The sequence below is a fragment of the Augochlora pura genome, chromosome 7 (genome assembly GCF_028453695.1).
Source record: "Augochlora pura isolate Apur16 chromosome 7, APUR_v2.2.1, whole genome shotgun sequence".
Classification (NCBI taxonomy): Eukaryota; Metazoa; Arthropoda; class Insecta; order Hymenoptera; family Halictidae; genus Augochlora; species Augochlora pura.
Window position 1 is genome coordinate 4,200,485 of NC_135778.1, and position 27,656 is coordinate 4,228,140.

General features: G+C 45.9%; 1 protein-coding gene across 1 annotated transcript in view; it reads left to right on the plus strand.

The window, feature by feature from the left end:
* The window catches only part of LOC144473417 (uncharacterized), a 139,638-nt gene that overhangs the window by 55,790 nt on the left and 56,192 nt on the right, over nucleotides 1-27,656 (plus strand). The window lies entirely within an intron of this gene.

Consider the following 27,656-nt stretch of genomic DNA (forward strand, 5'->3'; position numbering starts at 1 on the left):
GGACAGTTATTAAGTCGAAGCGTTTTCTCCGCGCGGCTCGCGTTGCCCCGGTTCTAATCTTGATCGAGCACGAATGTGTAGCGACGGAAAAAACGAAGAACGATTGCGTACGAGCTGCGCGGAGCCACGGCGTGCAGTATCAACGGAAGATCGGCTCGAATATGACGTATCGTGTCGCCGAAGATGGCGGTGCGGTGGTCGTGACACCTGGCGCGTCGAACAGGTAGCGTCTACAGTAAACAATGTCCGCGGAACATTCGGCCACGGTTTCACGTTTCCAAACCAGTCGTCGAAAGCGCGGCAACGAGCGGCGTTATGCTTGTCCGTGGGTATCATAAAATACACGCTGGTCCGATATTAATGGGTCGCGAACCGTGTTCCACCAGCCAATAAAGATTAGGAGCGCCATTATGCGACGGTTAACAACATTCTTGCCGAGACAACCGGGCCGCGCGCGTGTCTATCGGTGTTTTTCTTAATGGGCCGCGTAATGGCGGCGGTGTCACGGTCGGCGGGTTACAAATGATTCGATGCGGCCGATCCGTTCGACGACGACTTTGAATTATACGGGCGGATCCGACAAATCAGGTGTGGCGATCGAGCATCGCCGATGAAATTCTAATTAACGACCGATCCGGCTGTTGCTGGAACCACTACCGCGTTACCTTCCTGTACCCGATCGATAATTTATACCGTCCTTTTCGCGACCTTGCTCCCGCGAGACGACATTGTGTCCCGGAACGCGGCAAGTGGACATTTACCGTTTAGGCGTTTATGAGAACATCGACTTTTACTCGTCTCGTTTCATCTCGCTCGACATCGGATTAAAATGCCATAAAACGGTCGGTATTTTAAAAAAATATCTTTTCAACGCTATTTTTACCAAAGAGCTTAAAAGACATTTTCTAATGATTTTTAATAAAAATTACTTCTCATATTCTGTGTTCACCCTGTAATCAACCTCTCGACTCTTGCTATATACCTATCACAAAATTGATTCGATAAATTGTATAGTTCAAAATATCGGTGAAAAATAGTCTAATAAGTTAAAAAATACCGAGATTACGCTGATAAAAGTGAAATTGAATAGGAGGCATGGTTCATTTCCATGGTATCTCGTTCGCTATGGGAATGATTACTCGATAACGAGGAAGTCGATAAATCGACTTCAAGCATGAAAAAATCTCGGAACAGACCGAGCACGAAACATTGCCGGAAACAGGGGAATTCCGAGTTCTTTATTGGAGAGAAACGAAGTATGAAAAATATGCGTGTCGATCTACATATCCGGGTACACGTTCCTAGGACCCGGTGCATATGGGGGTAATAGATACGGAGTAAATTGAATCACGCAATTCGCTACGCATTTTAGACACGCCATAGTGTACAGCGAATTTTAAATCTGAGCACTATGTCACTAATTAACCACTCGTGGTTAACGCGACTATAAAAATAACTAATAGAAAAAAAGGAAAAGAATGTACGCTATCTTTATACTAATTCCTTGATAAAATACGCTATCCTTATACTAATTCCTTGATAAAATTCGCTATCCTCATACTAATTCCTTGATAAAATACGAATAAAATTATTTATTATTCGTCATGAATTATTCTATTTCCTCGGATAATATTCGAATTACTTTTAATTCTAATATTTTGTTAACACGTTGAATTATAGACCTTAACAGATTAAAGTGTTGACTAGGTTATTCGAATTACAGATCAAGTTTATATTTAAAAAATTCGTCATCAATAATTATTGAACAAACTATATCACAGGAAAATCGGGGTTTCAAAGATCTGCGACGAAAGCGTGATCGAACACACTCGTCCAGAATCCCATCCCCTCGTCACCCGAAGTCCGATCGCATTCCTCGTTGACCCGTTTCTCGGAGAACGAGAGCGCAGTCGTCAATTAATATTCCCCGGGTCTAGTTCTCCGTCCGGGTTTAATTACGCTCGCGGGATCGGTTTTTGTCGCGCGACTCCTCCGCGAAGCAGACAGGGGGAGGGGGGGGGGGGGGTTGTTGGTTCGCGCGGCGCAGCGGGAATCAAAGGACCCATTATCTCGTTCTTACTCGGTTTCGCGGATAGGGAACGGGCAAGGCCGCGCGCAGCGTCGCCGCGCAAGGGGGGGGGGGGGGGGGGGGCAGCACGTTCGTTTTCTACGGCCGGTGAAACGCGCGGGGCCACGGTCGCATTAAGAGTCGCAGTGTATACCGTAATCAACGTCGGTGAACGAGCGAGCCGACAAACGATAATAGTCGCTCGAGCGGATCGGATAGAGTCGAACCCAGTTCGCGAACATCTTATTTTCCGAACGTGATGCCGGCCACGCCGAGAAACGCGGCGACGGATCGAACGCGTGGTCCCGCGAGTGAGAAACCGCGACTCGATCTCGAGCAACTTCGATCGTTCGAGTTGGCGGTGTCGCGCCGAAATAGGAACGTTTCGGCGTCGATTTGTTGAAAACGGAAACGAACGAAATTCGGTAATCGTTATTCAGATATTTATCATTTTTAAGTGACAGAAGGAGTAAAGAAAAATTCTTCGCACTCATTATTAGGAATTAATTAGGAATTTGTCAATTGGCAGAATTTCTTAGAATTTACCTGTATGCTTAAATATTAATAACAAGGGATTAGAATTTTATTCCAATTTTAATTATAACATCCATACTTAATTATTTATCACTAGTAATTTTCATCGCGAGTCGGACTCGTCAAAGTACGCGCAAAGGGATTAATTCAACACAAATCGAACATTTCAACGTGGATCATAAAAGGTTCCAACCGATTCCGTGACACACCACTGCCAGAAGATTGACCATTCAATGCTAATTATGCGCAAGTTCTGCACGACTGATTGGGTACCGAGCGTGACTTTCTCGATTAACTGCAGAGCTAATCAATACTTGCAAGCAGTAAATAGTGTGGCGCATTGTTCACTCGCTTAAGGCTGCTTGCCAATTAGTCGTATCTGCAAGTTACCGGCTGGGACAGCTGATACTAATAAACCCACAATGTTATGATCGAGTACTTCCTATTGTAATCCTAGCGCAAGCAACTCGATCCAACAGCCGAGTCTCTTATACAACATATTCCTTTAAGCATCTCAGTGATGACTAAATTAAAAATATTCAGAAATAAGAAATAGCTTCTTTTTATATTGTTTTATTTTGTTTTGTTATTCGTATTATATTTAATGCCAGTCAGATTATACCAATTATGTTTGTGTACGCCGTATTGATAATATAAATCGTCTAAAAAAGATTATGCTGAATTCTCGACTTCTTTATGCCTTAATCGAGTTCTTTATGCCATAATTTAAACAACTTGTATAATTGTTAAAGGGATTGAGCCTTTTTGCAATGGAGCCATTTTATCTCGCAAACGACCTATAGTATTACCTATAGTAATCTGACCTATAGTATTTTCACTTGATAAAACAATGCATTTGTATACATAATGAATTGAATTTTGTGATTCGTGCAATAATTGCATTTTCGATAGTTTCTTTAAATATAAACAATCTTAATAAATATTGAAATCGTTTTTAACCGTGATATAAGAATGTATGGTGCCTTACAGTCATTAGAGTCTACAGGGTTGATATCTCGCGATACCGGAAACGAAGCCAGACGCTCGTAAGCCACGAAACCTATTATCATTGTCCCTAATTAGCGACTCGGTTTTGCAAACGCGAAACCGCACGGCCCCGGACACACGCGAGTCACTCGACCAATTCCCTCGCGGGTATCCATGCACCAGCAATCACTCTCGGAATCTCTAGATTTCCCCGATCAAATTATCAATCTCTGTCCGTCGCACTAATTACAATCGCTCGAACGCAACCTGTTCATGCGTAGCGGAACAGCCGGTTGCCCGTATCCCCGGCCATCTCCATTACATTGTAACCGTCGCGAGACAGCCCCGATATCTCGGTCCGGCTTATCTGAGAGCCGGACCGGCGAAGCCCGTCAGAGACCCGCCTGCCGGAATCGTGAGCGTTACGATCGACGGTGCACTTTTATAAACTCGTTACACCGTTCTGTATCGCGTCGCGATCGCCGCGTTAGGGTAACCAACCGCCGGTTCGCCGGGGCGGGAGACGGCGCACACGGGAGGCAAGCATTAAAGAATCCGGTTCTGAATTTCGGACCGGCGATGATCCCGGGCTCGGTTGCATCGACGACGACGACGACGATTTCGCGGTGTCGGTGTCGGTTTTAATAATGCTCCCGACATGGAAACGCAGTTCCCCGCGAAACAGGTGAAATTTACGATTGCGGAAAGCGATGTCTAATCGCGATAAGCGATGTCTTTATTCGCTTGAGATTGAAACAGTTTTTTAAAAACTGGACTAAATGACTGGAATTCTTTTTTTTACTACAAATTACTGAAACTGCTTTTTTAAATTTTGCTGTTAGAGAGACAGACTGGGAGAGAGATTGATGGAGACGTAAGACAGACTAAAAGACTTTCTTACTTTTTAGTAAGAGAGACTGGAAGTGTGTAAGAGAAATCTCTCTTACTTAAGGGATTAAGGGAGACCAGGAGGGGCTAAGAAAGTCCGATTGCGAGGAGAGTACGCAACAGAGGGAGAATCCGGAGGCATAGAGAGAAAGAGAGAGAGAGAGGGAGAGAGAGAGAGAGGGCCAGGCGAAGAGGAGATCGCGGTGAACGAGGGAAAGAGGAACCTGTTATTTCGGCGAGGCTCGAAGCCGAGGCGAGATTACACGCTGTCACACACCGTTCCCCGTCCCGCGAAGCCTTTCGGCTGGTCTCGCGCGTCTCCACCCAGCCGCTCCTCGCGCGTCTCACGGCTCTGTCTCTCTGTCTCACCGCCGCGCGGCGTCCGGCCGACGGCGATGCGAAAGGGGAGAGACGAAACGCGGACGGGCCCCGATCGGGCCCAGCATCCCCGACGTCTTATTCGCGCGATTATCATCGCTCGTCGATTTGCGTTTCGTGGGCCCCCTGATCACGCTGCTTACCGCTTAATGCGGCCGTCTCTCGCTTTTAACTGATCGGCCTGACTGGTCCGCGTGCGCGCGCAACACCCCGGGCTCGGTCCTCGCCTCGGGTTAATTATATTTCCTACGGGGCCCCCTCCGCGGGCCCGCGAACGACCCCCGATCCAGTTCGTTTGATCGCAATTAACGCCCGTTATCGGCGCCCCCTGGACCGCCCCTGGTCGTCCCCCCTCCCCTCCGCTAGCGCGACGAGTCGACGAACCTCCTCGCATCCGGCCACGACGTTCGTTCGCGCCGTCCTTTGCTCGTTTCGCGCGAACGGTCGACGCGCGTGTCCGTCGCTCGGTTCCGCTCTTTACGGCAGAACCGCGCGATTCTTTTAATTCGAACGAGCCACTTTGAATAACGTCGAACGCTAAGCGTCCCCGGTTTTAACCGCCCTCCGATCTTCGTACGGTCGCCGTACGAATGGCCGAGGAGAAGATCGCCTTCTTTTTGCGGTTCGCCGGCCGACGCAGGATGCCAGAACGATCCAGACTTCCCGAGGAACTTCCTGTTCGGCGTTACTCTTTTTCCTCTTTTCGATAGACCGCGTCGATGCGAGCTACCCTTATTCGACCGCGACTATTTAGATATTGGAAATCGTTCCCCGGCGATGTCCAACCTCTTCTCGTCGCTTGTTTCAAGTTTACACGGACAGCCATGTTTCTTACGATTAACTTGTTTGTTCCGTCCAAGAGTCCGCGGTCTAATTATTCCACTGGAACAGGTTGCTTTAACTAGTTTTTGCGCCGGGCGAGCGAAACGGTGCGCCGATGATGTTTCCGAAGCGTAATCTACTAAATACGAACGCGCCTCGTTTCTTCGAAATCGAAACGGATATATAATCGTGTACGAAAACGAGCACAGAAACGAACGTGAAACTGTCTGGAAAATTATTGAGGACGGAGACATGCTGATCGAGGCAACTATGCGAGAAACCGTAGCGCTAATGGTTAAATCGAAGCTCCGTGAAGAGGATGTATGTAATCGTTGAACCGCGGATCTTTGTACAATTCTGTGGATCGATTGCAATAAGAAGGAAACACAGGTATATGTGTAAGCTTTGCGTGTGAATGGGCGTTGAATGTGTAGCACAGCAGTAGAGACATAACCTAAACGTGACTGGCATCAAGAGCCACGGGGACGACGCGACCACGTGGACAAGAGTCGAAAAGAATAAGAAGACTGACAAATAATTTCTCCAAAGATATAGAATATAATAATAGTGAAGCAGTCTGCCCAATAAATTGGATTATTTGTTCTAGTGGAAGCAGAAACATCTAATTCTTGATTCTATTATTTTTTTTAGGTTAGTCAACTTGTGTAATTATTGTATATAGTGATAATTGTTAGTTACTAAATAATAAACTTTCTATTATTTTTGTTTCGAATCAAATTGGTTTTGTGCTTTAATTACGATCCACACATTACATATGTGTTTCAAGTCTCGAATAATATTACCGAGCTACAAGCAATGCTATCGATTCGTTGGATTCGTCTACTCGCTTCATTAGTCTGCGTTTCAGCATTTGCCATAAACGCAGAACGCAGTCCAGCAATTATCCTGCGAGTGTATCGTAAATTGCGCGTTAATTTAAAATACCGAAAGCTTATTTTTGTCGTAGTTTATAGGAAACCACGTTCGCAATGTTCAACCAAAATACAAGTATATCTGGATAATAGATTCGTTACTTAATTACGCTGGATTAAATTCTGACCGACTGTCACGCCGAACAGTGTTACACGCGGTTAGTCGAATTATTCACCTGGAAAACCTGTTCCACTGACAAAGAATTCGGTTGTCTTACGTACGAATTTCTATCACGGTTCAACAAAATTAAGAATAATAACGAATCTCCGCGATCTCGTACTTATCTAATTGCACGATCAATGCTCCGTTCACCATGGTTGTGCCCAGTTCACCGTGAGCAACATTTAAGAGCAATCATCCAGCGACCGTAGGGAGAGAGGTCTGCTAAGGTTTCAATTGCTCTCGTTTTCGCCGGTCGTTGCGCGCGAGCATCGTAAAACGAAGTATGCGCCCCCTAACAAGCGTCAGCCGTGACAGGCGGACCGCGTCGCGGGCATATCGTTATTACTCGTTACGTAAGGGGCCGTCCCGCTATCGGCGCAGACCCCAACAAATTACGATCTCGATACGATGGGGAGGGGGGACACGACGGTAGCGCAGTCCTATCTCGCCGACAGACTTATCGTCGCGCGTCATCGATACGTTATTGCGGCCGTGTTGTCGCCGGCAAGGTGACCGCGGGGCCGATCGCGCGTAATCGTTTCTCGCGCGCGGGACCCCGAGATATTACCCACGGACGGATCATACATCAACGTCGGCCGCGGTACGCTCCGCGGTTATTGTTTTCGGTAGCGATAATTTCGTCGGGTCGAAATCTTGATTAAGACGGCAGGAGGGGCGCGCGCGCGCACAGCGTGGGGGAATCCGGCGGGGCCCCATATTTCACCGATCGATTCCTCTTGTTCGGCGGGGGCCGCCGCAAACGACGCCGACCGCGCGGCGCGGAGGGGAGGGGACTCTCGCCGCGCCGCTGAAAAATTACGTTCCGCTTCGCCAGTCACGCTTGTCGAGGAGACTCGAGAGAGCCGGCGACTCGCACCGTCGAATGCTCGCGCGTGGTTCTCGGATCGGAACAATCGGCTTGGTTAGAATTACAATGCCGCGAGTCGTTTTCGAAAAGTTTAGGGTTAGGATTCCGATTACGAGGTTGTTCGGAATACCGTCATTTAGTTGAACACTAATCGGTATAATAGGACAGAGAAATCTAAGCAACATTTGATATTTTATTAATAGAATAAAGCTGTTTAACTACTCCATTAACTTATTGCAAGAGGTATACCGATCATTAACCCTTTGCACTCGAGTGGTGACTCTGAGGTACCGCTAAAATTGTTCTACCACGTCCTAAGACAATTTTTATACCAACGAAGCTTTGGTTTAATAAATTGTCAAATAGTAAACCTGTTGGTAAGAATCCCAAGAATCAATATTATACGCATAAAAGTGTATTTTGTTACATAGAATGGAAATACCGTGAAAACTATGTCAGAAGAGCACTATGAAAAATTATATCAGATTTCCAGTTGAAATGACTTCGAGTGCAAAGAGTTAACAGAGAAGATATCTTTTGCTTATCGGTATGGTTAGGAAATCGAATGTATGTAAATTCAAGAACTACAGGTATTAACATTTTAGTATTTAGACTAAATAGAGCAATATAGAACGGTGAATTAGATTTCGTCCGATTAGGGTTGTTTTAGTCCACCGAACATAGAAACGCTGCACTTCGATGCACCCTGGAACGCATTCATGAGTACCACGAATCTCTGTGATTTAAAGCTGTTTTCTAAGATATACAATCTCTGGAATCGCATGCACTCAATCAATGTGTCACGCTTTTCGGATGCGGATATTTATTGCCCTTTCGAGACTGTGCATCGTAATAAATGATACGAGGGTATTCACCTTCCTTGGCGCCTTAGGTTCCTCGGTGTTCCTCTTACGTGGAAACAAATTTAATACCGTGACCGTCAATGCAGCAATTTTTTAATTAAATAGAGTGAATAATTCGTACAAAGATAGGAATTTTTTGCAAATATTAAACAGCTACTTAGATAGAAAACGACGTCTTAAAAATGTTCATTTTAGGTTAAGTTAGATTCGAACTTCTTCCAAAATAAGACATCTTAAAACGACGGACGGTTTTGAGATCTATAAAACGATTTTAAGACGAAAGAGATCCAAAGTAATTAACCCCTAGTATTATGATTTCCTCTATAGCTCCATTAGTGAGCACTTCTTCAACCTTAACACGTTAAGCGCCACGCGCCGGTCCCTAGATTTTCCGTTCGGGCCGCGTCGGTCCCTACGGTCCCTACATTTAAATTATTTAACATTTAAATTATGCGATATCTAGGGACCGGCGCGTGGCGCTTAACGTGTTAATGAACGTCCCTAACAGAACGAGACATTTTTATTCCTTATATATCGTCATCTATTATAGTATCCAGAGTTTGATAACAAATTTAGCAAACGATCAATAGACACGCGAGAAAACAATAACACTGTTTCTCACAGCAAAAACGTGACTAACGCCCCCATCGGGAGTCTGTTGCGGCGCGAAGGGATTTAAGGACAGAAAATGCGTGATAATTAGGATAAAATCGAATGCCGTGACCGGAGAGAGAGAGAGAGAGAGAGTCGAGCAATGGTAAAAATCGGTAGCATTCTGACAATCGCGGTGTCGATCGGAAGTGGACACGGTTTTCTGTACGTCACTGGGTACCCGTATCTCGCGATCGGCGTTGTCTCTCTTGCCTTGGCGGCGGTGGCGCGGCGGCGGTTCCTCGATGACGACGATGATATCGTGGACCGCCGATCCGCATGAATACCAAAGAATCAATCACCGTGGCCAGATCGTTGGCCCAGATATCGGTCGACGCTGCACGATCTAGATTCGCATCGGTGGGCCGCGGCATTGAAATCATAATAATGCTGCGATCCATTATTATATAGCGGCCCTCTTGCGAGAACCGAATACAGATATCGCGGCTTCCATGCGAATGCTTTCGCGGTAATTGATCCATCTTCCCCGCTGTCAGCCGGATTTATCCTGGCCAATGACGCGTCGAGGGTCCTCGTGCTCAATAACCGAATTACGTAGTCCGGTGATCTTCGATTACTACTTTTTTAATTTTTTGAAGCTTGCGTAACAGAAATGTTAACGATTTGCATGTCGTTAAAACTTGCGTGAATATTTAGATTTTAATAAGTGTATATCTCATTATTAGAATGAAGCATGTAATATATTGTTCATATAGTAAGGTTCATTAACCCCTTGCACTCGAGTGGTGACTTTGATGCACCACTAGAATTGTTCTATAATGTTTAAAAATAATTTTGATGCAAAGTTTAGATTTTTAAAAATTGTTAAATAGTAAAACTATTGGTACAAGTCACAAGAATCAATTTCGCATGAAATAATATTAAATAATGAAATTATGTTTCATATAATGGGAATGTACAATGATTCAGAAATTTTACTTCAGTTTTACAGTTAAAATAGCTTCGAGTGCAAAGGGTTAACCTGCACCTGAATCAGCATACACCGTTTTATCATATATTACACGTAATATCGATAGTCACGTTACTCCACTAGACCACAAGTTCGTCTGCTCTACTACGAATAGAACGAGAGAGACTACGAATAGAACGAGATTATCAATTAAAAGCACCTGTTCCTAAGGATCCCATCATCCGATAGAAAAATAGCGCAGCGAAGGTATAACATTCAAAGAAAAGTCAATCGGTATCGATGATCGTGCACTTAGGAACTCGATCCGGCCGTGGCACGATCATAGCTACAATGTTATTAATGTTACAAGCCGGGTTGATTGCACCGGCTCTCGCACGAGCCGGTCGGAAGACGTGTTCCTTATCTGACCGTTCGCGCCGCGGATCGTGTACCATTCAATACGACTAGACAACCTGTCGAAACCTTCATATCCGTCCGACGCCGGTATCATCGTGATGGTACAGTGTCGACGGAAATTTATTCTGCTAATGAACCCAAGTAGAACACCCGGTACAAGACACACGCAGCGGCAACAGCTACAGCAGCACAGCCACCGCCGGGGCACGCGGACCGAAAAGGTGGCGCGTGGACCGGTTCGGAACCGCATTCCCCCCTCCCCCCCCGTGACAGAAGTGCCGAATCATTTCGGTGCTGTTCCACTGTCAACGTTCGAACACGGAATCCTTATCGACGGGGGGGAGGGGGGAGAGAGACCCCGGCCGGTGAAACCGCACCTGAACGATACACCTCCGATATCTTACGCTCAATTAAGCGGTCATTGTGGCCGCTGAATGTCTCGATTCTTCGAGAGAGTGAGAGACCCGGAGAGAGATCGTTAGGGTAAAAGGGCCGCGAGAGAGGATGATGAACTCGTGCCCGCGAGAATGTTATTTCAGATGGCCGAGTGTCGGAGGACGTGCGAGCACGATATCGCGATCGCGCCGCGGAACGTGCCGGACTAACTTTTTGCTGGTTACGCGCGGAATAAACGTTCTTTTCTGCGTCGCTTGCCAGAAACAAGAAATCGGTTTAACCCTTTGCACTCGAATGACTCTGTGGCACCACTGCAATTGTTACATCACGTTCCGAAATAATATTTCTGTTATAAAAGCTTACGTTTAAAACATTATTAAAAGTGTAACTGTTTCTGTATGAGTTAAGAGATTCGATTTCAATTGAACATAACCTCTTTATCTTATAAAATAAATGGAAATGCTAGATGTCAGAAATGTTACTTTAGAATTATAGTTAAAATGGCATCGAGCGAATAAGGTGAAATCTCTGATCTGAAGATTTATTTTTGTATCATCCTGCAGCTAGAACATTTTAGTATCCAAAAAATTTTATTCATGTTTTCTGCTAAGTAATAATGTACCGAAATAATGCAGTGATAAGATAATAAAACGTTTGGATACCAGAATATTGTAAAAATAAATGTTCGGATAATCGTCGCCTATTTTCATACGAATTAAAGGAAACGATTCGTCTATCAACGATTGAAATCCGATTCGTCGAATTCTACCTTTATATTACGGGAACCTCGAATGGAACACGTATCGAAACTCGATTATATTTTACAACTCGATTTATTTAAATACGTTTCTTACTACAACGTAAGTTCCTAAGGCTATCTCGGAAGCGCGAGTGTACTGTCGGGAAAGATTTTCTAAAAAGTGCCTGTAGCGTGATTCTCGAGGGTTCTTATATCCTCGTGTTTTGGGGGGTGAGAGACGACCATTAGCCCTTTACTAAGCGACGTTGGCCTCTGACTCATTCGAACTTTGAGCATAGAAAGTGAGAGAAAATAGTGAGTAATACCGATGCTGGCTGGTTTTATCTGTCGATTAGATGTTCCGAGTCAGGGTCAACAATTGGTCATCCAACAGTGTTTCATCGGAACCGGCGGGTGCGGTCGAGCAGCAGCAGCACCCTAAATCAGACTGGTCCGAGGGGAAAAAATCGAAATACCAAAGAGGCGATCGAACTTCGGCTGAAAACGAAGTTGGCCGTGTAAAGATGGAAAGTCCCCGGGTGGGGAAGGACATCCGCGTGGTGCCGTGTACACCGTTCCTTCCGCAATTAAGGGTGATTTACAGTGACCCCTCGAACCCGTGGCGAGGGCTTTCCTGAAAACATGGAAAACACAGTCGGCGATCGGGCTTCCGCGAGGAATCTTCGATTCAGCGCCCGTCCCGGAATTCATAGCCGCATTAGTTTCCTGTCTTACGAGAAGCGCCGCGCGCCGGACGCGTCGACCGTTCACTTTGATAGCTGGGTGGAGGGTTCTTATTTCACGGTTATACGGTCGTCGCGCGGTGCCGATCCGCCGGGTCCACCGCGTGAATAACCGGCGTACGGTGCCGTATGGTAATACGCTACTCGGATTCCTCACCGCGGGTCGCTGGATCATTGCGTTTCCTAGCAATAAATTGCCGGGACGAACGCTCCGCGTGATACGTACAAGCTACCACTCGGGAGACGGCGCGAGCTTTGTATCATCTAATCTATGGATACGCCGTTAAAAATCCGTATGGTCGGCGAGCTCGCGCGACGAACGCCGCATTCCGACAGAATTTCCCATGCCTGCGTAACCGGCCGTCCTAATCGCTTCCGCGACGTTCCCGAATCTCGCGGCCGACGGAACCCGGCCTTCGACGGCGTAAAACGGAGATCGCCGAGATTACTATTAGCGGGGGGAACGACGCTCGTTGTGTAGAAGACACAAGGTGAGAAATTAGATGGGCTGCTTCTTTGGCAAAGATCTTTGTTCGACTGCCTCTTTTGTGGAACGTATATTTATGAAGGCGTTCCCCTGCACTGGAGATCTAGATAACTTCGTGGAAAACTGATAGGCTGGATGGTTCCTCGAAATTAGGCTCGCTGACGCAACGGGGTGGCATGGGGAACGTGCTAGCGGTTTTCGAGGACGTGACACTCTCTCCCAGTTCTTTGAGGCGAGCACACGTGAAGTCTTGAAGAATCCATAATAAACCGAACTATATATAGATATTATTAATAATTAGAAATAAAGGCTATTATATTTCCAAGCTGAACAACCGTCGAATCTACTACGACACTTTCTCTTCGAAAAAGGGCCTCCTCCCCTCGACGAACCATCTCATCACCCAAAACAGAGACCTCCTTGTCTCCGAGACATAAACAGTGCGCCGCCTGACCGGCGACCATCACAGAGATCGCTTACAGTTGAATCGTTTTACACCTGCGGCGTCCGCGTTCTATCTTGCGCCGACTTCCATCGACTGGCCGCAGAATTCGTCCACGGTGACACGCCTTGTTGCGAGCGAAATGAAATTGTCGCGAGGTGTTTGTCATCGCTTAGGTTTATCGCTGTTGTGGCAGAATCTTCGTCGGCGTTCAATATTCCTTCCAAATGATTTTTTATCATCTTGATTAGAAAGGCGACCTCCGTATCTTGCGAAAAATGTAGTTTACGTCTCGGTAGGTTTTCTTTACATTAATCAAGGTTTGTCGTTATTCTGATCAATTCTTCATCAGCGTTCGACCTTTCCTTCAGACTACAGGAGTTAATTTTCTACCAGCATGATTATAAAATTCAAGACTACCTGCATATTTTCAGAAAAATGAAGTTTAACCCATTCGCTGCCAAGCCTAAATTATACGAAGTCATTCCCATTGCCATTTATATTTCATCATTTATATTTTATCATTTTCTATAAGAAATAAAGTATTATTTTTGTAAAAAATTTTATTTCTAGTATTTTTTCAAGTTTTTTACATATTTATGTTTATGTTTGTGGCCACAACAAATTTGCTAATTCAAAAGCCTGCATGTTATAATATATTTAAAGTAGAACGAATATACTCGTCCTTGGCAGCGAATGGGTTAAGTCTGCGTTATGTTCTCATTATTTTAATAGATTGTTTACCAGGATCGCTTCCATTTTTCAGGATCAATTAAATCGTCGCAATTGTAAAGTCCGAGATGAAACGCATATTTTAAGAAAAATGGATTTGGTTTTTTAAATTCAGAAAGGTTTATTTTTATTCAATCAGAAACGAGGTGACTCTTACATACCGAGAAAAATACCATTATCCTATAGCTATTATCCTATAGCATTATCCTATATCTTGGATTTCATATTCCCCAGGGTCATTTCAAATTCAAGGAAAAGGAAACGCCGCGCGGAGTGGCACGTTTAACCGGTGGATAAATGCAAGCTTTAGCACTCGGAGTCTGCAATCTCAGATTTTCTCCACGGCTCGGTCGGATGATACGGCCGGGGGACTGGCAATCAGCCACCGACCTTACGCGGTCGCCCGGTTCGTTTCGGTCCTACGAGAACGTCCGTGTCTGGCCGATGGATTCTTTCGCGTCATAGCGGGGCCCCGATTCATAAGGTATAATCAGGAGCGGAGTCGCCGGGCGTTGCGAATAGCGGATCGTCACGCGAGCCGTCCGAGTTAGCGCCGGTCGAATCGGAGCGAAGATATGGGATGCCTTTGTTATTTGAATTTACTGTACAGTGTCCTTTAACTATTCAGATATGGTTCGATCTACTCAGACTCTTAGTAACCAATGTGCCAGCAGAATCTATAGGTAACAAGTTATCCAACTGCAAATTAACAGCTGTAGATGATTCCATCCCCTCCGGTCGTTCAACTCGTTAAACGTCTTTATCTCCTATCGAAGAACTTCAATGACAAAATTTTCATTATCAAATTCGATTAATAATTAAACTTAAATAAAATTTTCAATTTAAAATCAAATAAACTTAAAAACAATTAAACCAACATTAATTAACTTAAATCCAATTAATAAACTAAATTTTAATAAATTCACTTAACAAAATTAAATTGTAATGGTCGCTGCTCTCTGATCAGCGATCCAAGAGCAAAGGACAAATCGATGGAAGATCCTATCGAGAAGCGGAACCAGAGGATGATTAAAAGTACGCCTTGCCGGTTCATTTCTGACAACAAAACCTTTCGTCCCTTTTTTTAACATATCTGAAACTAATTTAGCTCGCGTCAAGTACGGACTCGGCACCGCTTTCCGACTGTTAAGGACATCGGGAGGCAAGCAGAGAGAGGCCATAGTGTCCAGTGATGGACGAGAGAAAACCACAGGTTTCGGGTCTCCAGCCTTTGGATGGTTCTCGTGCGTATAATATCCTCGGCGAACGAAGAGAAAGAGGGAGTCTCGGAGCAGAGGGAGAATGAAACCTGGGAGGAGAGAGAGAGAGAGAGAGAGAGAGAAGCGGAGGATCTCTTTCCCGTGGTTGGGCGGAGTGGGTGGGGGCAAGGTGGATCGCGGATTGAGTCATTATGCCTGCTCGGAGGAGACCACAGGCTTTGATGCGGGGAACGGCTGCCATCGGCTCGTGAAAGGAAACCGACCGGATGATTCAACGTATACAGACGGACAAAGTAGTCGCGGTGCTTACTATACGCTGCACTCATCCTTTCCTCGCTTCTATTCTTCTTCGTTCCGTTTCGTCGTCGTCCGTTTCGTCGTCGTCCGTTTCGTCGTCGTCCGCTTCTTCCTATTTCGCTTGGCGACCCCCCTCCACCTCCGCCGTTCCCCGTCGATCGCAGACGTTTAGAGCGCGGACTCGTGCTCGCACGTTTTAATCTTCGCTCGGACGCGATGGAGCCGGGCGTACCATTGTACCGCAGTCTTACGGTCCGAGGGAACTCACCGTTGGAACAATCGTCGAAGGATACTGACACGTCGAGTGGCGAATATCGACTCCAAATGTTCACACGGTGTCAAGCTTGAAACTTTTTGTTGTCAACTATAAATTCTATAAACATTCAATCTGTTCAATATAGTACAATGAAAATTAATTTCGAGAACCAAAAGAAATCGTCTGTGCTATAAATGGAACGAACATTCGAAATTCTTATATTTTTAAAATAACCAGAAAAATAGGTATTGTAACAGTTTTCCGGCTTCTAATGCAAGAGTCAGAATGTGTAACTGCTTTTCATTGGCGAAGCTGTTAAGGGGCGCAAACTGCGTGAGAAAATATTCAAGGGAATCCTGTTCGACGTTATGCACCCGAGCTTTTCGAGGATATTAAAATTATACGACATTATAATCGTAAATTCTCGTACGGATGCGAGGGCTCCCATTTTACGACGACACATATATCGTTTCATCTTTCAAATTAAAACACGCGCTGCCTGCTAACATTAGCTGTAACAATATACGTGGTCGATTTACGGTGTTGCGAAATTTAGTATTTCCCGAGAACGAGATCTACGACGCGTAAACGAATTCTTATATTATTATATCCTTCGCGGAGAGAAAAAAAGAAGCAGCAAGGTTTTCGATTACGCGATAAAATATTTAATTTTCTCTTTAAAGCGACGCTCGAGCGATAGATCAACGGGTCGAGCTCCTCTCGTGCCTCGTTTCCTACATTTGCATATTAATTACGCCACGCATGCGCGCGTCCTCGGACGATTTACTATGTAATCGATGGTCTATACATAATTCTAATCGAGCGCGTCACCGTCGGCCATTGTGCGAGCTCGCGCGACGACGTTGGACGCCGTCGTTCTCGGATCGGATCGCGGCCAATTCTCCGGACCGATTCTACGAAATTGATCGTTTCCTGCTCCTTTTTTTTCTTCTTCTCTTCTTTTTCGTGGACGTTGATAAAGCGGTCGAACTCGTTACAGGGAAATTTATTAACGCGTTCGACGGGGTCGGAAAGCGATGCGCGCGCACGGCGGGGACCGGAAGGAGGGGCCGGTTCGTTGGTTTTTCGACGGCGCAGGGAATTCGTATTTTTCTGGAAGCAATCAACGTTCTTGCGCGAAACGCGCCGGTGTTTGTTAATGAAGAGTCGCTCGCCCCGCTTATAAAAATCGATCGATCCCCGGCTCGTAGGCCCGGCGGCCGCGCCGGCTCGATAACATCTTTCTCTCTTCCCTGCTTCCGTGGAACAATAATAAAAAAACGAGCGGGCCCATTACGCGAATGTTAATTAACAGGCCCCTCGGCGTAATCATCTAGCGACGCGTAATTAAAACGTTGTTTATGCCGAAATTATATTTTTCTTGTTCGGCGCGACCCTTTACGCGACGGGCGAAACGGTGGGGGGCCCTCGGGAGGGGTGGGTTGTAAAATACGAAATTGAATGGAATATCGTAACAAGTTTCGTTTTATTGTTGATTTACTGAACGACCACTTACGTTAATCGAATCTCATTCGATTCCACTTCTTCTCATTTGTCCACCGTAAAACGTTCGCGGTTTCCCTGCGAGCGAATGATAATTTATCCGCGAACGGGAGCGACGCGTCCCGCGAATTAATTACTCTATCTCTGGCTAATTTACGATGTTAATTTCCAAGAGACGGAATCTATCTATGATGCACTAGGTAGCCAGCTTCTTTTCTTCGTACTCGTCTCGAATGCCTTAAACCCTTAACCCCTTGCACTGTAATAACGAGTCAGACTCGTGATAAAGATTTCATGAACGATTCACTAAATCTGAAAATGATTAATTTCTTCTAAACCGAAATAAAATTGAATTCCTTTGTTATCAAAGAAAAAAATTCCTTTGTTATCTAGAAAAAGAAGTAAATAAAGGCAATACAAGAAACAAAAATTGTCTCGACCTATTAAGGAAAATATTGGGAACAAATAAATGCTAATCGATGCAACGTAAAAGGAGTCGTGGTGCAAGGGGTTAACGACACCGACCCGCTTGCATCCAGTAGTTTATCGACGATGCACTTTGTCTCGCTATGCGCTCGCGAATGTTCAATTAACCGACCGGCGAGATGGACAGTACTCGAAACTACGGAATGCGGCAATTACACGTTAGCCGATCGTAAAATTGACAAGAGCGAATGAGTTCTTCCAAGAAGTTTCGCGAGACCGAGTTAATTGCCTTCGTTACGGAACGGAGGTAAAAACAATTACGCGGACGACAATAAAAGACGTTGAAAAACGTAATGGACGAGCTACTTGTTCGCGGAATATTCATAATTCCTACGCGTACGATAATTCGCGAAACGAAATCGAGCGTAGTTCTAAATTATTTCAAAGTTATCGAAGTTATTTTTTTTTGATAATTTTATTTAAATTTGATTTTTAATTGAACCAGCTAGTAATTAAATTAGCTTTTTTCCATTTCTTCTTAGTCGACGATTTACTTTTTTCGACCTTATTTATCTCGAAACTCCGAGTCAAAATTTGTCTCGGTCTATTAACCCTTTGCTCTCGAAGCTATTTTAACTGGAAATCTGAAGTAATCTTTCTGGCTTTATAGTATTTCCATTTTATATAACAATGTATATTTTATGCATACGTAGTTGATTCTCGTCATTCGTGTCGACGGAACATAACCTTAACAATTTGTAGAATGCAAATTTTATTAGTATAAAGATTATTTTGCAACGTGATAGAAGAATTTTATGGTGACGCGCGGTCACCAATCGAGTGCAAAGGGTTAAGTTTTAAAAATGATGATACGCTAATTGAAGTACTTACAATATATTCGACAAATTGATTTTGTAAATTGTATCTTTCTAGTTTCGGTTTCATGAATTAATCCCTTGCAATATAATATCGTGTCACACTTATTATAAAGATTCGAAAGATCGACATACAATAAATATAAATATTAACCCTATGCATTCGAGTGGTGACTGTAAGGCACCATAAAATTGTTCCATCACGTTGCAAAATAATCTCTATACTAACAAAGGTTACATTTAAAAAATTGGTTAAGGTTATGTTACGTTATTACGAATGACAAGAATCAATTACAAATACATAAAATATACTTTTTGATATAATATGGAAATGCTATATGCCAGAGAAATTACTTCAGATTTCCAGTTGAAATGGCTTCGAGTGCAAAAGGGTTAACCATTGTAGCCATCAAAGAAATCGAAATTCGGGGGGCTAATGATACGGCGAGAATTTTTGCAGTTGATATACGACGCTGAACGTGTTAATGGGAGAAACGAGCAAAGGGATCGGTCGTTTTGCGGCAGATCGAGGACAATGCGCACAATATTATGACATCGAGCCGGGTACCATCGACGAGTTCCGCGCCGGTGCCATTATGCGGCTAAGCCGCCACCGGATTTTATCTCCGGGGGCCCCACGAGAGCCGGCGGTAAGCCAAACGAGTTGACAAGTCGTGCCCGTGGTCGCTAGAGAAAGGAAGATTGAGCGCGCAGGCGACAAATACAAACGGAGGGAAAAAGGCGCAGGTATATTATACCAGCGCGTCCGTGGCACCGAAAAATCCTTGCCCGAAGCCACGCGATCGATTACCTGGGTCCCACTCTCCACGGTGACCGTCCCGGGGATCTTTTGACAAGTCACTTCGCTCGACTCCGGGCAACCTTCTTTCGCGGAATCGGCTCCATCGCTCCCGGCTGATACCAATCTTGCTAACATATCGTCGTGCCCACGGGCACCGCCGCTCCGCGGTGAAATGCATATTTCTGCTGGATCGCGTGTCGCTTCGTTCACGCTCGTTTATTTTCCCCTCTCTCTCTCTCTCTCTCTTGTTTTTTCTTTGTCTCCAGCCACGCCGTTCAGGGACAAGTGGAAATGTCCTGCGGCGTCTCAGAATTTATTTACCGTTCATCTTTTCCCCCCGGGGACTCTCCCTGGTGCTCTTACGTAACCCTCGGGTTCTTGTTGATCACTTTCTTCCACCTTTCTTTGGGGAAAAGTTCTTCAACGACTTATGCATTCGACCTGGACACTAATTTCTGTCCCCTTTAACGGGATTTCGTGGTCGAAATGCTGGGCGCACACGCTTTCCAAAGCAGGATTCGTGCGTGGGAGATGACGTGATTATTCGAGCAAGCAATTCTTCGACTGTCGAAGCTGTTGTTCAAAAATGGTACCGTATTTGCTGTAAATTACTATACAGAATAGTCGACTTTTTAAATGTCAGCACTTATGAGGGTGGAAGACTTTCTATATAATTCTCTGTAATCGTTCGGGAAAATTAATTTTCCTTTACGTCTTAGAATACGTAAATTACGTAAAATAATCGAGTTAAAGTCATTCGCCCTAGAAATACCCAGCCCCCAAGCACGGCTAATACATTTATCATCATATACATTTCCATCCGAATTTTTCCATCGACGAAGTGGAGTAAATTTCTCGCGCAACACTTTTCGAATTTGGACAACCGTGAAAGAAAGAATCGCGTCACCTTGCCCGATATGGTTGTCGCGTTGAAATATGGCTAGAACGGTCGTAGTCGAAAAATAGAGAACCGATGCAAGTGTCGCGGCCGCGATGATTAATCGACGCGCGCGGCGATCCGCAACGGGACTTAAATATTGCAAAATGAAGAAGCGGAGGACCCCGTGGAACACCGGACAAGAAACTCGCACGACATAAATAACAACGTACAGTTAGAGGAATCGCGAGTAGAGCGGCCGGGATGCCCGTGAAAGTACCCAAGTTCTCTTCAAATTACGTTGCAAATTACGAAACCCCCCGCTGCTCGCGATGCCCGGAGACCCCACGCGTGCCTTGATGCATGTAGCGCCGCGCGACTCCCTCGCATTAAGCAGAGCTGATGAAGTCTTTCGTACCGCGTCTCCCTCTCTCTCTCTACCGAGCTCTCCCGACCGCGGTGTTGTTTACTTTTTTTCTTTCTTTTTTTCACGTTTCACGGCGTTGCGAGGGGGGGGCCCCCGTGGGCAATTCTCGCCGCGGTGAAATTCTTTCTCCGGCTCGGGCCGACGACTCGTTCCGGACGTGTTCGACCGTGAAGCTGCTTAATCGAAAACAAATGCACGGCTGATTCCTCGCGACTTTGATCGCGGCTACGCCGTGCCACGCTCCTTAACCCTCGCGCGAATCAATTTATCTTCACTTGTTTCAAGTACTTCCGTCAATACCGTGCAGAATGCGCGCTGTCGGCGGTGATCCTGGAATTTCTACAACGGAACCTCTCCCGTCCCTCGTCCCTCCCCCTCCCGTCCCTCGGAATTAGAACCGTAAATTAGAGTTAACGTTCTTTGTAATTACCGGTCGGCTGGTTAGTGGCCGACGACGATTATTTCATAGGCACCGTAATTGCGCCGTAACGAGTTAAACTCGTGTTGAAGATTTCATAGATAAGTTGCTATTAAATTCCATACCATAAAGTTCCCATTGGCGGTCCGTACAATTACTATTGTATTCTTGTACTGTATAACAACGGCTTTCCCGTTGAACAATAAACATTATTGTCATTGAAGAGTTCATTGGAACAATTATAGAAAAAGGAGTGTTGGGACTATTTTTATCAAATTAATTTTGTAGCGATTATAGGAGAAAGTTTATCGACCAAAACACTTTAAACTTAAACACTTTAACACTTTAACACTTTATCGACCGGTAGCCTATAAATCGGCTTTTTCCCCGATCACTAGCCTGTGAATCGGTTGCCATAACAGCCATTCATTTGTTATCTATTATCGAGATAAACGTGTTAGATTGTACTACAAGCTTCAATATTATTATATAAATTTTTAAACATTAAATATCTTTCGTGATTAATAAAATCAAAATAGAAACGAAGATTTTTACGATCGGATGACCGGTCGATAAAGTGTTAAGGGAAAGTAACAATATGTAAAAAATAGAGAGTCTTTAAAGAACCATCGTTCTTTTTAAGAACCAAGAGACCTTTTATCGTAAATGCAGCGGGACTATCGGTGGCGGTCGGGCTGCATCGATGGCGGTACAAGACGGGTCCGCCGGTGTACACCGGGTCCGTTTTTCCACCGGCCGGCAATTAAGCCGAATCGGTGCTCGCGGCCGCGCTGTGCGCCATCGAGGAACGGGGCATCGGGGAACGGGCATGTCAGCGTCGCGTTCATGCCTTTCCGAGCATCGGAATTGAAGAATTTACGAGGCCGGTCCCGTCGAAGCATTTGCCTTTTCACCGCGCCTCCCTTAACCGTTCCCGAAGCTTCCTCGTATCTCCTTTAGCCGGTCTCTGCGCTCTCTCCCTCGCGTTCCCGCCGAATTTCGTTCGGGACCACGTCGTACCGATCCTCCAGCTCCGCACTCTATCTCTCTCTCCCTCTCTATCAGCTTTCTCTCTCCCACAGTTTCGCATCTCGTCCATCCATCCATCCGTCCATCGGTTCGTCCCGTAGCCGCGCTGGATTCAATGTCCATGCAAAGTAAACGGCGGCCTCGAAACGGCTGTCAATTATCCGTTATATACGGCCCTGGCCCTCGAACCCATTCTTAACGACCCCTTAAACCTGGCCACGGCCCAGCCCTCCCCCTCCCCCTCGGCTTCGCATCGCGCCGAAAACTCTCTCGACGGGTCCCCGGAGGACCTACATCGACTCGACGACGACGACGACGACGACGACGGGATGGAGGAACAGCAGGGTGGAGGAAGAGGACTACGACGACGAAGGGACAACGACGACGACGACACGAACGACGCAGAAAGACGAAATTGAGGAGAAGGAAGACCGGCTGCGAACCGGGCCAGGGCGGCGAGGCGGTTTCCGGGAATCGTTTGGTATTCCAACGCTACCGCCACTCGCGGCACCTTCCTCCTTCAAACCGTGGACAGATTCCTTCACGGTCGCCGCAGAGGCCACCGATACACAGGGACCGGGGGACCGCCTCTATAGCCGCGCCGCGAACTGTGTCAGAATTGCAAATGGACAGCGAGCCCGGCACCCGACGGGACGACACAGAGAGAGAGAGAGAGAGAGAGAGAGAGAGAGAGAGGGAGAGAGAGAGCGCCGCTCTCGTCCCAGGGAAACGGGGCGCGAATTCCTACCTGTAATCCTCCAAGATGGATTCGAGAGCCGGCGGAATTCGAGGCGGGAACTGTTTCGGGAATCGGTGGGAAAAGAGCCACCGATTCGCCGAGCGACGCGCGCGGACCCTTTGTCCTAGGCAACGAGACCACTTCCTGTCCTGGAAGCGTTATTTTATGTCGACCGGGGGCGAGGGAGAGGCGGCCTTCTGGCGGAGCCCGACGGAATGTAGATCGAAACACTTTGATCAAAGTGTTACCGGGCTTGAAGAAATGTCTTTGTTGTCTCTGCCTGCCGTCGACGATCGAGTCTGACGGGGAACGAGCGATTCGATTGGTAACAGTCCGCTGGTTCGCTCTTCTACACTTCCGTTTACGCGTTCTCAACACTTTCGCGATCGCGCCGGAATACTCGAACGACTCGTAAAATTAGAGATTTTATTTAATTAAATTACAATTGCAAAGCAATGTTTTGGAATTTATCTACCTTCGGAAAATTAAGAAATTGCAGTGAATAAGCGTAAATACTAATTTTTTCAAATTAAAGTTTAAATAATTCTGACACAGTGTCAGTGTTGATATACTGTATAAATAATATAAGTGGGATAAATTTATTTTGTTATAATTGTATGTCCTTAATAATATACGTATTTGAATTCGTTAAATATGTTTTTTAACATAGTACAGGTAAATAATGTCTAATAATACCGCGTAACCAAATTGTTATTAAATTAAATTGTTATTAAAATAGTCCAGACGCGAAAATTGTAAATTCTGGAACGCTGTAAACGTGGAACAGGTCCGAGTTAATAAAGTGGCGACACCTTGCCACAAGAAAACGCGGTAAAATAAATGAAATACAAGCCGTCGAAATCGATGAGCGGAAACATTTCATGCATAATTACTACGAACAATAATTGCTCGCGTATCGTACTCGAACTTAGCGAATCCTTTAACAAACCCGGCCGCTCGAGCGAACGCGGAACGGCCAGGCCGTTGAAGAGAATGTTGAGAGAGTTAACTGGTACGAGGCATCATCCCCTCGCTCGTAAACGCCAACGCCTCGTAATTATAACGATACGTTCCGTTCGAACGTAACGAGCAGACCGGGGGGATCGTCGGAGTCCGTGGCTTGCCGGTTTACCACTTTCAAGCGGCTCGTTACGACGATCCCGTAGAATCACAAATCAATCAACCTCTTCGGTCTTTACAACGAGTTTGACGCGCGACCCGCGATCGCAGCCTAGCAATTTGCGAATTATCTATATACATGCCGATGAATTATCGTCACTTACCGTACGGGGCTCGAGGACTTTCAACTGCTCGCAGCAACTGGTCGAACGTGGCCTTCGGATGACGATTAACTGTACGCGCGCGGTCTGCCGATTCACTTTTTTTCTACCGAACACCGATTATTCTACGATCAATTTGATAGAAAATTTACACCGGTTAATTGCAAAGACACTACGAATTTTCGGTTGAGTTAGACGTGCGCTGGACCCGCGTGAACGAAGCCGACGATGCGCGATTGTTCGAGAGTTGTAGGTGGCGTTGATGTAGCGATGTTTGCTGCCCGAATTTTTACGCGATTCAGGTAAGCTGACGTTTCATTCGCGGTATATATTTGAATTGTTTTTACAATTGTAGCTGGTTAATCTGTCTACGTTATTTGAAAGGGTTTATAGTTATGGATTGCTCGTTAATTGATTCCATTTACGCGACGTATGAACTCATATTAAGCAGAAGAATATCAGCTTGTTGTTGGTGCTGCTATTAGAAAGGTTAGACGACAATTTCTCAGACTAAAATTTCCTTTATTATACGAATACCTTCCTCTATTCACGGCGTTCTCTTAATGCTTTGACTGTCATGCTAACCGCCTAAAAAATTTCATAAAATTACAGTACTTTATTTAATCAAATTACAATTGAAAAATTACCATTGTTTTGACATTTCCAACATTCTTACGCCTTGCTGATCCTTGTAAAATCAGGACGACACAATAGATTCGACATGCCAGTGAAAGTATTAAAAATGTCGAAACAAAAACAAAAAGACTCGTAGGTGATGGAAGAACTTTTTCGTATAAAAATTGACTCGAGCTTTTCCGCGAGGTTAACACGTTGCTGACCGGCAATTTTACGTCTAGGCATTAGAACACGAGTTAACTCGTGACCGGTCATCGATGTGTTAATCTCCGAGAAATTTTCCCAATCGATCCTGATCCGTTTTTCACTCCGCAGCGATTGAAAATGGCCGGGGCGTGTAAAGGCGCGGTGATTCGTCGAAGACGCGTCGTCCCGTGGATAATGGCTTATTAACAAAGCGTTGGCGAGACGCGCGAGGAAGTGACAGAGCGGTCACGGACCGTGGGTAAGGAAAAAAGGGAGGGAGAGAAGAGGATGGTGTTGGTCAGCGGGCGAGAAAGGGAGAAGGAAAGGAAGACAGCGAGTCCTGACGCCAGGAGTCCAGTCACGGGTTTCGTCGACGCCTTCCAAAGAGAAAGAAAAAGAGGGAGAAAAAGGGAGAGAGAGAGAGAGAGAGAGAGGGAGAGCAAGAGAGTGAGAGTAGGGTCCTGGCGCACAACGGAGCTTTAATTACGTCGATATCACGGTAATTAAGCCGATCAATGCGCGCCATTGTGCAGCGGCCCGCGGGGCCCCATCGGCTCTTAAGGCCCATCCATAATCACGGCCGTGGACCCCCTTCGTTCGACACAAAAGCACCCCGTCTCGCGGGACACCAGGATATGCGGTACCTGCGCCCAGGGATCTTTACGAGCGACTTCTTTTTTGCTGGGAAACCATGACAATGGCCGGGCAAAAATCGACGCGTTCCGGTGCGCGCGATTCGATTCGTTTAATTGAGACACCGGGCGATGTGTTATTTTTGCGCGTCCCCGCCGGAATGTCTGCAAGGGTGGGAATCAGGAAGTCATCAAAGTTACATTCATGCCCGGATTGCGACCGGCAAGAGTACCGACGAATTCAGCATTGTCCGCGTTGATGTTCGCATAAAACTCGGCTCGACAGCCTATAGGCGACTTAACGTTTAATGCACATTTAAATATACGGTTTGACGCGTACCTTAATCTTCCAAGGCATCGCTTCGAGTGATTTTTTATCCGTCGCATCGAGGCAACGCGACGTCGCGCGTATCGTCGCGTTATAATAAAAATAACGAAAATATTACATAAATTATGTCTTCGATTTTTATGAAGCAACAGACGTTAGTCGTTTTTGGTTGACTCAGCGTTGAGGAAATAACGTATGCTCGGGTTTATAGTTGATCCCGGCAGCTGTTGTTCGTATAAACGCTGCCGTTCCATTTTACCTGGCTCCACCTATTTGGCGGAGATATTTCCGAAAAGGAGCAAACAATTCCGGCATGCCCCCGGGGCTCGATGTTCCGGGGTTACTTTTGAAAATTGTGGCATCCGGTGCCCGTGCACGGTACGTTCCCACATGGTACGCATTCTTATTGCCAGGCTCCGAATCAATTACTCCGCATACGTTTGGCGATCAACAAATTGTAATCGCGGCGGCTGCAATCATCGAACATTTCTCCAATTTAGGGGACATCGAGTGTGAAATTCGTAGCTCAAGGCGCGGCTGATCTCGTGTCCGATCGTCGTTCCGCGAAGTAATTGCTGCCCGATCCGGGCGCAATACCAAAAATTCGTCGAAAATCGCCTCGCCCGGGGCGGTCTCGCTTCAGGGAGGTTCACGTACGCACACACGACAATACCGCGTTAATCGAACGGTACAACTTTATAATTTTCCGCACGATATCTTCTCATAATATGGCTCGGTTATCAATTACCTTATTAAATCCTCCAGGCTCTTCGGGCCCTTCGTCGTAGTCCAGATTCAACCATACGCGAGTCCTTGCAAAAATAACCCCCCTTCTTTACCTTCGGATTCACTTAACCTTCGAGACGTTCCATTTCCTGAATGGTCGTTTTGCATCGTTTCCATGCGAAGCGTATTCTATGGTTCTGCTGTTAGTTGCCGAGCCAATCAGAGGAAACGGATGTTAGTCGAAATTAAATTCGAAATTGTGAAAGTATTAGCGAAAAACTTTAGGATACTATGTTTCTTGATAAAATCGCTCCGACAATTTTCTTCCATCTCTAGCTCCAGTACAAAGAGTCAAAACCACAAAAGAAGGGACCGGAGGGAAAACAATTTGATCACCCTGTAGAAAACTCTCGAGAAAATCCTAGTGCATCCTACAGGTGCATCATCGCGTTCCGAATCCCGATGCCTCCCACACCGACGGGAATATTCACGAAAACTGCGTGGTCATTGTTCCATTGTGCCCTGTCCCAATTACAAGAAACGCTGTCAAGGTCGCGTCGCATCGACCCGAGAACTTATTCAACGGGCGGGGCAGCACACCACGAACGCTTGGTCACTGTTTATCGAGGTTTATCCCGCGGGTAAAACTTCCGTGGCGGTAACAGAGAAGAGAGAGAGAGAGAGAGAGAGAGACTGTCAGCGGGGACGCGGCAAGGAGGGGCGGATGATTTGTTTGCGGCCGCCCTCAGCGTTTTCTCTGTTTGTAGTAGGAGTTAGGCCAACGAAAACCGTCCCCGCAAAGCGCCGCTTCGGGGAACGGGATAACTCGAAACGGGTACACTTTTTACCTTTATTTTTCGGGCCGCTATTTGCGCCGGCGTTTCACGAAACATGAGCGGAAGAGGATCATCAAGCTGTGCTCGCAGCGATCTCCTTCTGTCGTTTCGGACAGATGCGTACTTCCAGTTGTGCGGGGGGG